This window comes from Pieris napi, chromosome 8 (genome assembly GCF_905475465.1).
Source record: "Pieris napi chromosome 8, ilPieNapi1.2, whole genome shotgun sequence".
Lineage (NCBI taxonomy): Eukaryota > Metazoa > Arthropoda > Insecta > Lepidoptera > Pieridae > Pieris > Pieris napi.
The window spans coordinates 6,835,331-6,848,173 of record NC_062241.1 but is presented as its reverse complement, the minus strand read 5'-3'; positions in this window follow the sequence as shown (position 1 = coordinate 6,848,173).

Here is a 12,843-nt window from a genome sequence, read left to right as displayed (position 1 = left end):
TTCCAACATGCCGGTTGAGATTATCGACATTTACGAATATCGATCACTTGCCAATTACTTTTTGGTTATTGTGAATCATAAACAATGGCATATAGAAGCCTACTTTGTACAGTAATTAAAAGATCAAATTTTTTACTATTTATATTTTTAAATTCGAATTTGCACTTTCACAGAGTATGGAAAGTTTCCCTTATGTAATAAACTTGCTAAACGAAATCATCATTATTGTATGACTATGTCATCTAATATTGAAAATATACCAATGAAACTACGCAAACCTTACAAGATTTCAACTAACTAACTTAAATCTATTTAAAAAAAATAATTGTGCCTTTTACGTATTATGAAATTATGAAAATATGCGAATATAAAAAAAAGTAAAAATTGCGTGCGTAAAAAGTACACATGTAAGAAGTGAAACTTCTTTGGCAAACTAATTTCTAAGTATAGTTCATAGCTGTTATACAAATCTAATCAAATTTATACAATCTAAAATTAAGTTAAAGTTTAAAGTTATAACTCTCTCTCAATCTTTCTCACTTTCTCTATGCTCTCACCCACCGCTCGCTCCATGGTACTGTGCGTGATGCGACGTTCGCTCTATCTCACTCTCTCTCTCGATCTTTCTCACTTGCTTGCTCCCTACTCTCGCTCCATGGCTATTTGCTCCATGCTACGTTCCCCCTTTCTCACTCTCTCTCAATCGCTCTCTCCCTTTTCTTCGACAAAAACGCTGCACATCTTCATGGTGCTAATATAATTAATTAATTATTATTGCGTTTCATCCGTAAAATGCGCCTCAAGCGCCTAAAGAAGTTTCACTTCAAAAATATTGCAATGCATCTTCAAAATCAATAGAATATTTCAGCTTTTCTTATTATGTGAATAATTTGTCGATAGCCTTTATCGCGTTGCACGTCCCTAGTCACATCTCCGCAGATGGCCGGCAGGTGTCATTGCAGGTGATTGCCATACTAGGCGCATGCACCCGCCAAAATCTCGCATTCTCGAAACGTCCTGTAATTGTTGCAATAAAATATTATAATTAACAGTTATTTACCGATTTCAGGAAGAATATGCTCTTTATGTAGCATCGGATTTCACTTTAATTAAATCAACATTGATACAGAAAAAGTTATTTGCAATCTCTTCAATCAAAATACACGAAACTGGTTCGAGTAATTAGCGTCAATTCACGATGTTTAACTTCATGGTATGTTGTAAGATCGTAATTAATCCACAATTAAAAGGACAGATTGTACAAGATAATTAACAATTAAAATCTATGCGGATCCGGTCTAATAGCTCTTTAGGTTAGGAGCACATGACATTTTAGTGACGTAATTATTTTAATTTTAAATATTTATAAACAGCCAAGTCTACAGCTGGTGGGGCGATTCAGAGAAATGGCAACGGTGTGACACTTGGTGTCACTACTTAATCAGTAGTGTCAATAAAATAAGCAAGATTCATCGGTTTAACGAAAACTATTTCGAAAGTTAAGATAAAAAACAACACACAATACAAATCAATAAGTCAAACAATAGTTGACGTTATTGTAAGTAAAAACTAAGCAAGTAAATGTTGAGTTGAACTTTATTCCGCGTACTTTGGTCCATTTAAATTTGTGGGGTATGCATATTGTATATAGATAGTGACTCTATTTCACCTTTATGCTTTTGATGAAATTCATGAACACGAAAGTTTAAAGTATAAAAAAACACGATATGCTGGATCACGTGATGTAACATCACCTGCTAGTAACAACAAGTGTTAACTATTTAAGTAGATATTAGCTACATTTAATTAAAGCAACAAAATGGTAAAAAAAATCTGTATTTTGAATTCGTAATAACGCAGTGCTTACACAATTTAAAGAAGTATTTTTAAGCCACGAAAATGTGAAGATTTCTTAGATGCATTGAAGTTTTGGGTACTAAAACTAAGATCAAAGGTACACGCGCGAACTGTTCCCTACTACGACAAATTCTGACAAGTTTCGTGCCAATTAAAATAAGGGTCTTAAATGTTATCTGGTTATAATAAATAAATTTCAACTTGTGGATTCCGCCTAAGTCGCGTGGCAGTGAAAGGAATGTCCCTGAATATAGAACGGGACGATGCGATGGTGCCACAGCATCTATTTAGATAACATCCTGGATGTTTATTGTAATTACCAATTGCAAAACTATACAGCTAAATTCTTGAGATATCCTAATACCCTGTGTTTGAATATTACTTGTTTTTGTTCAAATAATTAGAACGCTGGGTATTGTTCCCGGTAGTTATTAATTTGCATGCCACAAATCATTGTATGAAACGTTTAATAAAACACGCATTGTGCCGATACGATATATATCAAAAACCAAACACAGGCTTACTTCGAGATAAAGCTTAAACATTGTGCAAAATGAAAAGATTATTAGCCAACAAATTGTGTATTACTTTTTGTAATTTGCACGGTCACTGCTGCACTTAAATTACATTAAAACTCGTTTAGGATCTGAATTTACTTAAGTGCACACATTCTTACAAACGGTTGGAAAAATGTTCAACAATCAGAATTTTTGATATGACTAAAAATAAATAATATTTGCTATAAATAAAGACACAAATTGATTAAGAACATTTTCATAATAATGTTTTGAAAGCAATTGATATTACAGCCATCTAATATTATAAGCCAATATACTTGTCACCGCTAACATTTACGATAGTGTGATTGCTAACGAGTAGTCATAAAACTGACGTAAAAACTTTCAAATAGACCTTAGGGCCTCATTATTTTTATATGACCCGTTGTAAAACAACTCTACAAGTCTTGACGCTGCAGTAGGTTTACGCATTACATTCTGAATGGAGGGATTGTGTTTGATTGCTATGAAAAAACATTAGCATTAAATGACGGCTCATTGGTCTAGTGGTTTGTACCCCTGACTGCGAATCCATGGGTCCCGGGTTCGATCCCCGGCTGAGACAAACATCGATGTGATGAGCATTTGGTGTTGTGCTTAGGTCTTGGCTGTTTAAATATGTATTTATATGTCTATCTATCTATAATATGTATGTACATATATCCGTTGCCTAGTACCCATAACACAAGCTTCACCAGCTTAGCATGGGACTAGGTCAATTGGTGTGAATTGTCCAATCATATAAAAAAAAAATATTACAATGTATTGGTTTAATCAATACATTTATATTTTTATAAATCTAAACATAACTTCTTAATAAAGTTCAATTTATATAGAAAATTCATATGGAGACTAAAATTAATGGAAGATCCACACTTCAGAAGATTTCTACGTTATTAATAATGTTCTCCGAAATATTATACTCAAAGAGGCTCAAAATTGTGTCCGTCTTGTCCATCGATTCATATACGGATATTGGGGAACGATAGAATATAAAAAAACGCTTATTTTTTATCGAAAGCTGCGAAGGGGCAGGTGTAGTCTACAATAGGGTTTGAAGGGATTGAACAGAAGGCCTTTTTCCCACGCCCTTGTGATGATCATTTCTTCAATCTATCTTCACATCTGTAGGGATATTAAAAAAGTGCCTTGTTCGAGTCTTGCGCGGCCTTAGAATTTAAGGCTTTACAAGGCGTCGATGTTACATCGGGTAACAAGATTTTCTTTAACTTACGTATATTTTTATGTCTATCGTATTTTATATTGCAATTTCCGATTAATGCGGCTTGGAGAGGCACCTGTATCAATAATGAATAAACCACCGTCCATGTTTCAACTTGGCCTAGGATGGCCCAATTTAGAAAAGACAGCATGCGAGAATGCTGTCAACTTGTCAAAAGAAGTTCCTATTAAATGTTATTTGCATGTTATAACAAAATAAAGTCTGGTAAGCTTCTAAGGCTTTTGGTTAAAAATTAATTAAATCCGTACGTATATTTGACTAAACTTCTTTTATAAAATAAAATTACATTACATATTAAACGCCATTGTGTTGACACATTTACAGACAACTATTAAGACGTACCTACCGCAAAGGTATCCGTAACTTACCAAAACTACGGTAAATCGCCTAATTTGAATAAATTAAGCGGAACACTGTCACGTACTTTATGAATGTTTAGAATATAGTTTTTTAACTCTACGGTCTTTCGCCGGTTGATGAAGATATTAAACTAACTAGTAAGTTGATTAATCTGTACTTCCGGCGTTGCTTTCATGTGACTTTATTAAAATTTAAGCTTAAAAAAAATAAGTTGATATTCTTATTTGAAACTATTATGCATTTATTTATTTAGTTACCTTTAAACATACATATAAATAACAGGTTACATAATTTAAACTTCGTTAAATGAAAGGCATCGTAATTTGAATGATCCAATTGTATATTACGTATTTACTTAATTGGTTAGTTATTAGATAGCCGCAGGTTGTTGGCAGCGATTTTTCTTCAGACAAGCCACTTAACATCGCGAAACCCCCGATGAGAGTAGAAAACAATTGTTACCTATCATAATATAAAAAACATTTAAAGAGATACAACTGAGTTTCTTACGGTCTCGCGGCATCCAGTTCGGTGAATTTTTGTGAATTTCGTTCATCCATGAATTTACAAATATACCGTATATAACGTTATAGATTCGTTTATTTATATTAGAATCGATACCTTTTAGAATCGGAGTTTGTTGGAGGTTCTTTTTTGTTTGAGATTTCTGCTTAACAATGTATCTTGTTAAAGTCGCTCATTCTAGTGGAATGACTTAACTGTCATCGTACACCTTACCGCGTAAATATCAATTAAAAATCAACCACATTGACAATACCGCACTCAGGTTAACTCGTGCTCAAAATATTTAAGCGCAGCAAGTCCACAGAATTATTTTATCAGTTACTCTCTCAATATAGCTGCGTAAACACATTTTGGCCCAGAAGGAAACAAACGTGTCCATCCTAAGACAGGTAAAAAAATCGTCTTTAGACACTTTGTTAGTAACGAATCCTGACCTTTTTACGTATAAGACGCAGAAATTCAGAAAGTTTAGAAAATCATATCGTGACTGGAGGGCACTTCGAGGGCACCCTACTCGCTGTACCAATCAAGTAAAGGCCCGTATAGGTCTTACCAACACCCAGGCGCAGAGGCTTGCCGAAGACAGGCGAGAGTTGAGGAAGTTGTGCGGCGCCACTAAGATCTTCACAAATGAAGAGCCCAGAAAACAAAATTACTGTCCGATGGGGACGTGTAATTAGCATAATAATTAAGTTCTCATGTAAATAAAATTGTCATTTTGTTAATGAGAATAAAGTTTTTTAAACATTAAATACAAATCGCATAAAACACATTCAACTCCTGGATAATTTAGAGCGGCTAGAATTAGATAATATATAGGATCATGAAATACCACCTGTATTTCATGATCGATATAATATGGATTGTAATGACGTTTCAACCGATAGACGTCGGTAGTCGATATTATTTATGATCAAAAGCAAAAAATATATGCATTCACTTGCTCAAAAAATACAGTTACCGTGTAATTGGTGACATATTTTTGGCTGTCAATTTCCGCGGTTTCCAGACGACAGATTCGTTCGCAAAACTGTTGCAACAATTCTCTGCCATTATTTATGAAAGTCTAGAAATAAGAACCGTATGAGTAAAATTAACAACAGGCCCTGAACGCTTAACACCGGGCAATAATGACGATCGCATTCCTTTATGAATATCGCTATACTTGATATCTTGTTTTGTTCTCGATTACAAAAAGTTACTTTTAAAGGAATCGTACAATACTATGAATGTCGAGCACCTGGAGGCTAATCACAAGCTTCACCGTATTATGGTTGAAGCTTATAATAGAGTATTAAACAGTGTTTTATATAATCCATAGATATCTATATTGGTTTAATTCTGATTTTTCTCACTTGAAATGAAGTACTAACAATTTCCTATTAGATTATGGTATTCAAACCATATATAACAGCACGAAACGAGATTGATAGTTAGACTTTGATTGAGACTTTGTTTAAACAAAAAACGATTTAGTTTTGTTCTTATGAACTAGGAGACACAAGAATATATCATTTGCCATCACTAGTCGATTGTCATTTGTTTGTTTCTTTACAAGTGGTTTTCTCATTATATAATTCCTAAATAATTCTCACATACTATAAACTATGTTTAGCCGTCCCCAATACAAGTTTGACTTGCAGGTGTCCACAAATTAGTGAGTGACTAAACAATCAAAAGCGAACAAAAATCGAATGAAAAGATCTTCCATTACATAACCTAATCGCTAAATTCTCCCACAGTACCTGCGGGATTCGCGTATTTTTTCCACTTCCTCAAGAGCAGGCGCTTCCGGAACCGACGGAAGCTGAGATTGGGACGTTTTTGTAGCGCTTCCGGCGCTCCACCTCGTACTTGTTGAAGGTGCGTGCTGACCTTGGTGTCGTATTTCACTTCGAAGGGCGAGTTGCACCCAAATATTTTGCATGCGGTTTGTATCCTTATTTTTTTTCGTTTTAAAACAGTGCACAATATTTTTCTAAAGATTAAATGTTTTGAAATTGTGACAAAATCGTTGAAATATCTCAATTAGCCAAGACTTAATAAAATAAATAAATCAGTGGAGCTACAACCTCTTTAGGTCTTGGCCTCAGATTACTGAATCTATTTCATGATCATTATTAAATCTAATAGGCAAGTTGGTGATCAGCCTCCAGTGCCTGACACACGCCGTCGACTTTTTGGATCTAGGACTGTCGGTTTCCTCACGATGTTTTCCTTCACCGTTCGAGCAAATGTTAAATGCGCACATAGAAAGCAAGTCCATTGGTTCACAGCCAGGGATCGAACCTACGACGTCAGGGATCGGAGTCGCACGCTGAAGCCACTAGGCAAACATTGCTCCAATACTTAATAAGTTTGTTTATTTTTTTATTAATCATATGTAATTTTTAATAGACAATAAAATCTAGAAAGCTAAATTATTAAAAACCTCCTTTTAAAGGCTGTTAAAGCAATGTTAAGTATTTTTTTATAGTCTAATATAAGAAAGCAGTTTAAATATGTAGTACTATACTTTTCGAAGAAATAATATATAAATGTGTGTAAGGCCCGTAATACAATAACTTAAATGTTTTGATAATGATATATCAATCGGGTATGTCAGATTTCTATTCTATTAAATTAGGTAATAAAAAACCACGCCATTAAATATATTAGCGTGGTTATGTAATTTACCTTAGCGGAGGTACAGATGCAGATGGTAAACCAATCAGGTCCACTTGTGGTAAACGATTTATTTTTTCCAACGCCATGTGGATTTCTAAAACTTCTTCAGCGTCATATTTGCATCTAAAATGACATATGCCGTATCGAGAAATATTGAAAAAATCTAAGATTTCTTCGAAAAAATCTAAGAAAAAACTTGTAGGATCGACAGATGTACGAAAAGAAACATCAAGCACGTGCCATCTGCCAAATCTCCTAAGAAACACACACACACTATGAAATAGACGTATTCGAATGTAAAAAAATCTTTAAGGAAACGCACACATGTATCTGCAATGTATCGAAGCACGCGCCGGCGCAGCTGTTTCGCTATGATTGGTCGAGGTTGTTTGAATTTCGAACTTCCGCGCAATGCCCTGATATGGAATATGACTTGTAGGACAGGACTATTTGATTTATGCATATCGATTATAATTATTATTATTGTGTAGGTGAATTGAGAGACGGTTATTCCGTTCTTGTAACGATGGTTTATCTTCGTTTAATTTCGTGTTCAATAGGTTTTTTTGTTCAAAAAGACTATACGAAAGAAGTGGTTTTATTCCGTCGATTGGTTGTTTGTACTTTATTCATAGAGAAAATTTATTATTTTAATTTCACAATTGAATGTTAGACAATATTATCTTAGTCCCTGATTATTTTAAATATTAAAAACAGATTAGAAACAGATGTATATCCGTTGCCTAGTACCCATAACACAAGCTTCACCAGCTTAGCATGGGACTAGGTCAATTGGTGTGAATTGTCTTTAAAAAAACATCTAGTGGCATACATCCTATTTACCTTATCTTATATTCAGATGCAGTGAATAAAGTTGCTTTAAAAATCTTCTAGAGACACGTAAGTTCCTTTTTCCGTTTTTAAAACCTTTATATTAGGCATTTAAGTGAACTAGAAGCCTCTTTTGTCAATTTTAAAGGAGTTTTTATATTCTTACAAATATCTTAAGGTAGTGTTAGCTTCAAGAACTTTGAAAGGACTTAGAAACCTTGCTACCTGAATGCGGCAGCTGCACTCAAATCGATCCAGTTTTTTATCTCTTTCTGGTTATATGTAAATTTATATGTGTGTCCTTTTCTTGATAAGATATTGAGGAGACATCGAATAAAATTAATTATTAAGTAAAAAGCTGCAAGATAAAATTTTGTCTAAATGGTTTCTCGTTTTATTAATATCAGGCGACAACTATACTGATAAATAATCTATACTGTTGTAAAGTTTCACAGATCCATACTCAGAGTCATCAATTCACTTATCTATAATAGTCGATTCCTAATTGAATTATATTAAAAGGACGGTTCAGATCTCTTTACGCACTTGGACAGACTCGATTAGGGATGGCACTGATGATCTATCAGCAAGATTTCTTCTCTTCTTTTTACGATCTGAAGTGAAGATCCAAGTATTCGGTTTTAAAATTTATATTTAAATTGCAAACTCGAAACGTAACAGTCTTTGTAAACCTCCGCTAAAATAATTCATAATTTAAATAATTACGCGTTAATGCGTATTTAATACATAAAATCACATTTGAGTTTATAATATTACTTAGTAGTAGGTTAAATTACAAATAAGCTCATTAAAGTTATAATTAAAGCTTGTAATTGAAACTTAAATGAGCGTAATTATTGCAACTTGTGATTTTATCATTTACATAAATATTATGGCAGATCAATATCAACTATATTTTTTAAATAGCCATTTTGGATTAGTTACACCCACACGGCGGTACAAAGCAAAGGTAAAACACATATATGGAGGTATACATGTAATATCATTCAATTAATTAATTAATTGATAATTAAAGCGATAATATCGATTCGAATACCATTTCTTGACATATTATACATTTATTTTTGTCATTACATAAGTAATTATATTTCACTGATCTCTGATATTGTATCGTGGAGAATTCAATCAAAAATTACTTTCTTAACATATACCTACGTCACGAAGCAAAATAAAAGCTTGAACTTTTATATAATATGATAAAGGAATAAGATGTTGTAAGCAACATAAAAACGATATATAGAAGTTGCAAATCTTGCTGTGTATGTATGTAGACGTTTTTCTTTAGCTGTCGAGCCTTCGTCTCTTTGTATACTCTTTTGTATACATAATAGCTTCTATTCCAAAGGGATAAAGCTCGATTTAGCACCATCTAAAATCAATCAGCTGATTCCCAAGGTTGCACACGTGTTCGGGTCAGATTTGCGATTTTTTTTAAAAAAGGTTTCATTGTATATTTGCGCAAAATCGTGGGAAAGTGTCAAAGAGGCTTCGATACCACGTGGTCTGAAAAAAATGAATGAACTGAAAATTATTATGATTGTTGATGACAGACGGACAATAAATGTGACGTTTCTATGGACGTCTCGTGTATAGAATTAATAATTGTACCTGAATGTACATTTTTGTGTAAAGAAAACGCTTTTAGTAATATTGTGAAATTAAGGTAATATATAAGAAATTATCTTCATATCAATTATTAACTTTGTATTAATAAAACATATTTTTAGTCAATTCTTCTAGAATTCAATAAGGTACACTACTATATCGTTATTTATATGGGCCCTTTCTATACTTAAAATATATTACACTACGTAGGGTTATTCCTAAATCTACCGAAGATGGTACCTTAGTAATGAAGAAATGTGTCGAAATGTTTGAATGTCGAATATGAATTGGACATTCAAATTTCGATAAAAATCTAAAATGTACATAAAGATGTTCTAAAATCAAAAATACCAATTGCAAATATGATTCCGCATTCGAAATTCGAACGCGGTAAGAGTGAGCTCTATGATTACTTACGTTTTGGCGCGAATTATTTTCTGAAAACAAGTAGACTGTTATTTCCATTCATTTCTTTTAAAGGTTGAATTATAGTTCTAATTACAATTTTAATGTACACACGCGTTAAATTCCCGTGTAAAATGCAATATATACATTAAATTACAGCCAAAGTCTTGTACCGGACCACTGTAAGGCTGATTCACGCTACACCGTGTCGCGACCGGGCCGGGCCTCGGCCGGGACACGGCCACCGTGCGCCGTCCTGGACATTGATTCATGTTACACCGGGCTGTTTGGGTGTACGCACGTACGTGCTTGCACCACTATATCTGTTTTTGTCAGCTAGTGATTTCATCTGTCGATAGACTTGACGCTTAAGTAATTATGCAATTTTCACAATTTGAATTGGCAGCTATTGCAATTGCCATCAATGACGAAGTATTAGAAAAACGAAGCGAAAGTACTAAAAGAAGATCGGGTGTACATCCAACCTGGAGAAAGCGAGAAGCAGAAGGGGAATTTTCTTTACTTTACAAAGAATTAATATACGACGAGAGCAAGTTTTATGGTTATTTTAGAATATCTAAAGAATGCTTTACTCATTTACTTGAAAAATTAAAACCAGATCTAACCAAAAAAATTACAAGATTTCAAAAGCCATATTTATCGTACATAGAAAAAATTCAACCTCACTAAGATTTGACGTTGGGTGCCCGGGCGCCTACGTTCATGTTACGACGTGCCGGGGCCGGACCGTGCCGGAGCCGGGAAACAATACCCACCGACATTACAACGCCGTGCCCCGGCCGTGCCCCGGCCGAGCCACGGTCAGGCATGAATTACTTCATACAAAAGTATATCAATAATGTTAGACCGTGCCCCGGCCGGGGCACGGCCCGGTCGAGACACGGTGTAGCGTGAATCAGGCTTAACTGCAACATAATTCTTATTTTATTGATAGTATTTTGCATACGCACAACATAATGCAAAGTTGAGGCGTTTGAAAAAAGCTAAATTGAATTTTAACTTACTGTACAAGTCGTAAATTAATGCCACAGTGTTACAGTAAAAGCGAAAAACCTGCGTTTTATTTATTTAACTTAAATTACATAATTTTGTACCAGAAAAGGCTTTTATTAAAATACCTTTTTTTTCTTTCCTCTAAGGCTTAGTTCTTAGCTTTACCTGTATTTTACCTGATTTATATCATAACAGTATGGGTCATGTTTTCTAGATTGATTTTAATTTATCAAAATATTGTTTAAAGGCACTCGCAAGCCCTCTGGCGTCATATAATATATAGTTATATAATATATAGTTATATAATATATAGTTATATAATATATAGTTATATAATATATAGTTATATAATATATAGTGCATTGCAATTATATGTATTTTAAACCACGATGTAACTATGTTTCATTTTCCTTTTTAAAAAAGCAAGCTTAAAGTATACATTAATGAGCGTTTCAAAACCATATTTGTTAAATATACGTCAATACTATTATTTCAAAAGTTTTCTGAAATTAAAGAAAATTTTGTGAGGTTTATAGTTGAGATTTAAATTAATCTGTTTTAAAAAGAGGCACTGTTGGCCTAGAGGTCGTGAATCACGGCGCAATAGATTTTTGCTTTGTAAGTGCGGTAAATAAAAATGCCTAAACCGAAAATGTGACGACCTATGTCAGGCATGGAAAGCTGCTCAGTTACTTGCCAATTGAAAAGAAAATATCACGAAACAGATACAGATATCCGAGGTCCAGACCTAAAAGGTCACTGGAATTTTGTAAATTTGTTAGAGTAGAATTTAAAAATTATTAGAGTAGAATTTTCAGATGTTTTAAAGATATATTTATATGAATTTTTAACAGTAACATGAACATGCAATAGTTTTTTACCTACTATAGCTAAAACACCTCATAAACGTATGTCACTCTTGACATTCTATTACAAGACTTAATTAAAACGATAAAATACAGAAAAAAATCATTTAAAAACAGTAAATCGTTTTATTGCTACTATATTGAATTGCTAACTTAAAAGTTTAAAATAATTATTTTATATCTAAGTATCTGGAACTAATATTTAAATTTTTATTTATATTTGTAAATAAAAAATGCTAGTTATTTATTTAAATATATGTGTTATTTATTGTTAGAAATAAAACATTTAGATCTTTTATCTTTATACGTAAAATCCATGTTTTTTTTCAAAAGTTTTACATTAGTTACGTGATTGGAATGAATATTTAAATTACAATATGTTATGGAAGAATTATATATTTATAAATTGTATTTTGGTCCAAAAATGTACTACTAATTTATATTTCTATATAGCCGTGCGAGCTTAAAGCTTGCTATAAACACAATGATTCCCAAAACAAGACAAGATAAGCGAAATGCTTCCATTTTAAGTTACTGAAACGATTCTTAATTATTGCTCTAGCTATTCATACTAAGGCTAAACACCTAGTTAAACACAGACTTCGTACCGGCACAATATAAATACGGGACGATAAATATTCCTATTGTCAAATATTCTGTAATAGCATATTAATGGCGTATAAAATACGACCTTGCTTTGTGTGCAACGTAAAGGGATCTTCAAGGACCTACTGTCACCTGGTGATACCTTTTGTATTGAACTTTGATGCGCTTAAGAATGCAAATTGATATGATATATAACTCCCGTTACGACTATTTACGCTACCTTCTGTCACACGCAGTGAAGTTGACAAGGGTTGATAAGACACACAGTTTATGGATTAAGATTTTA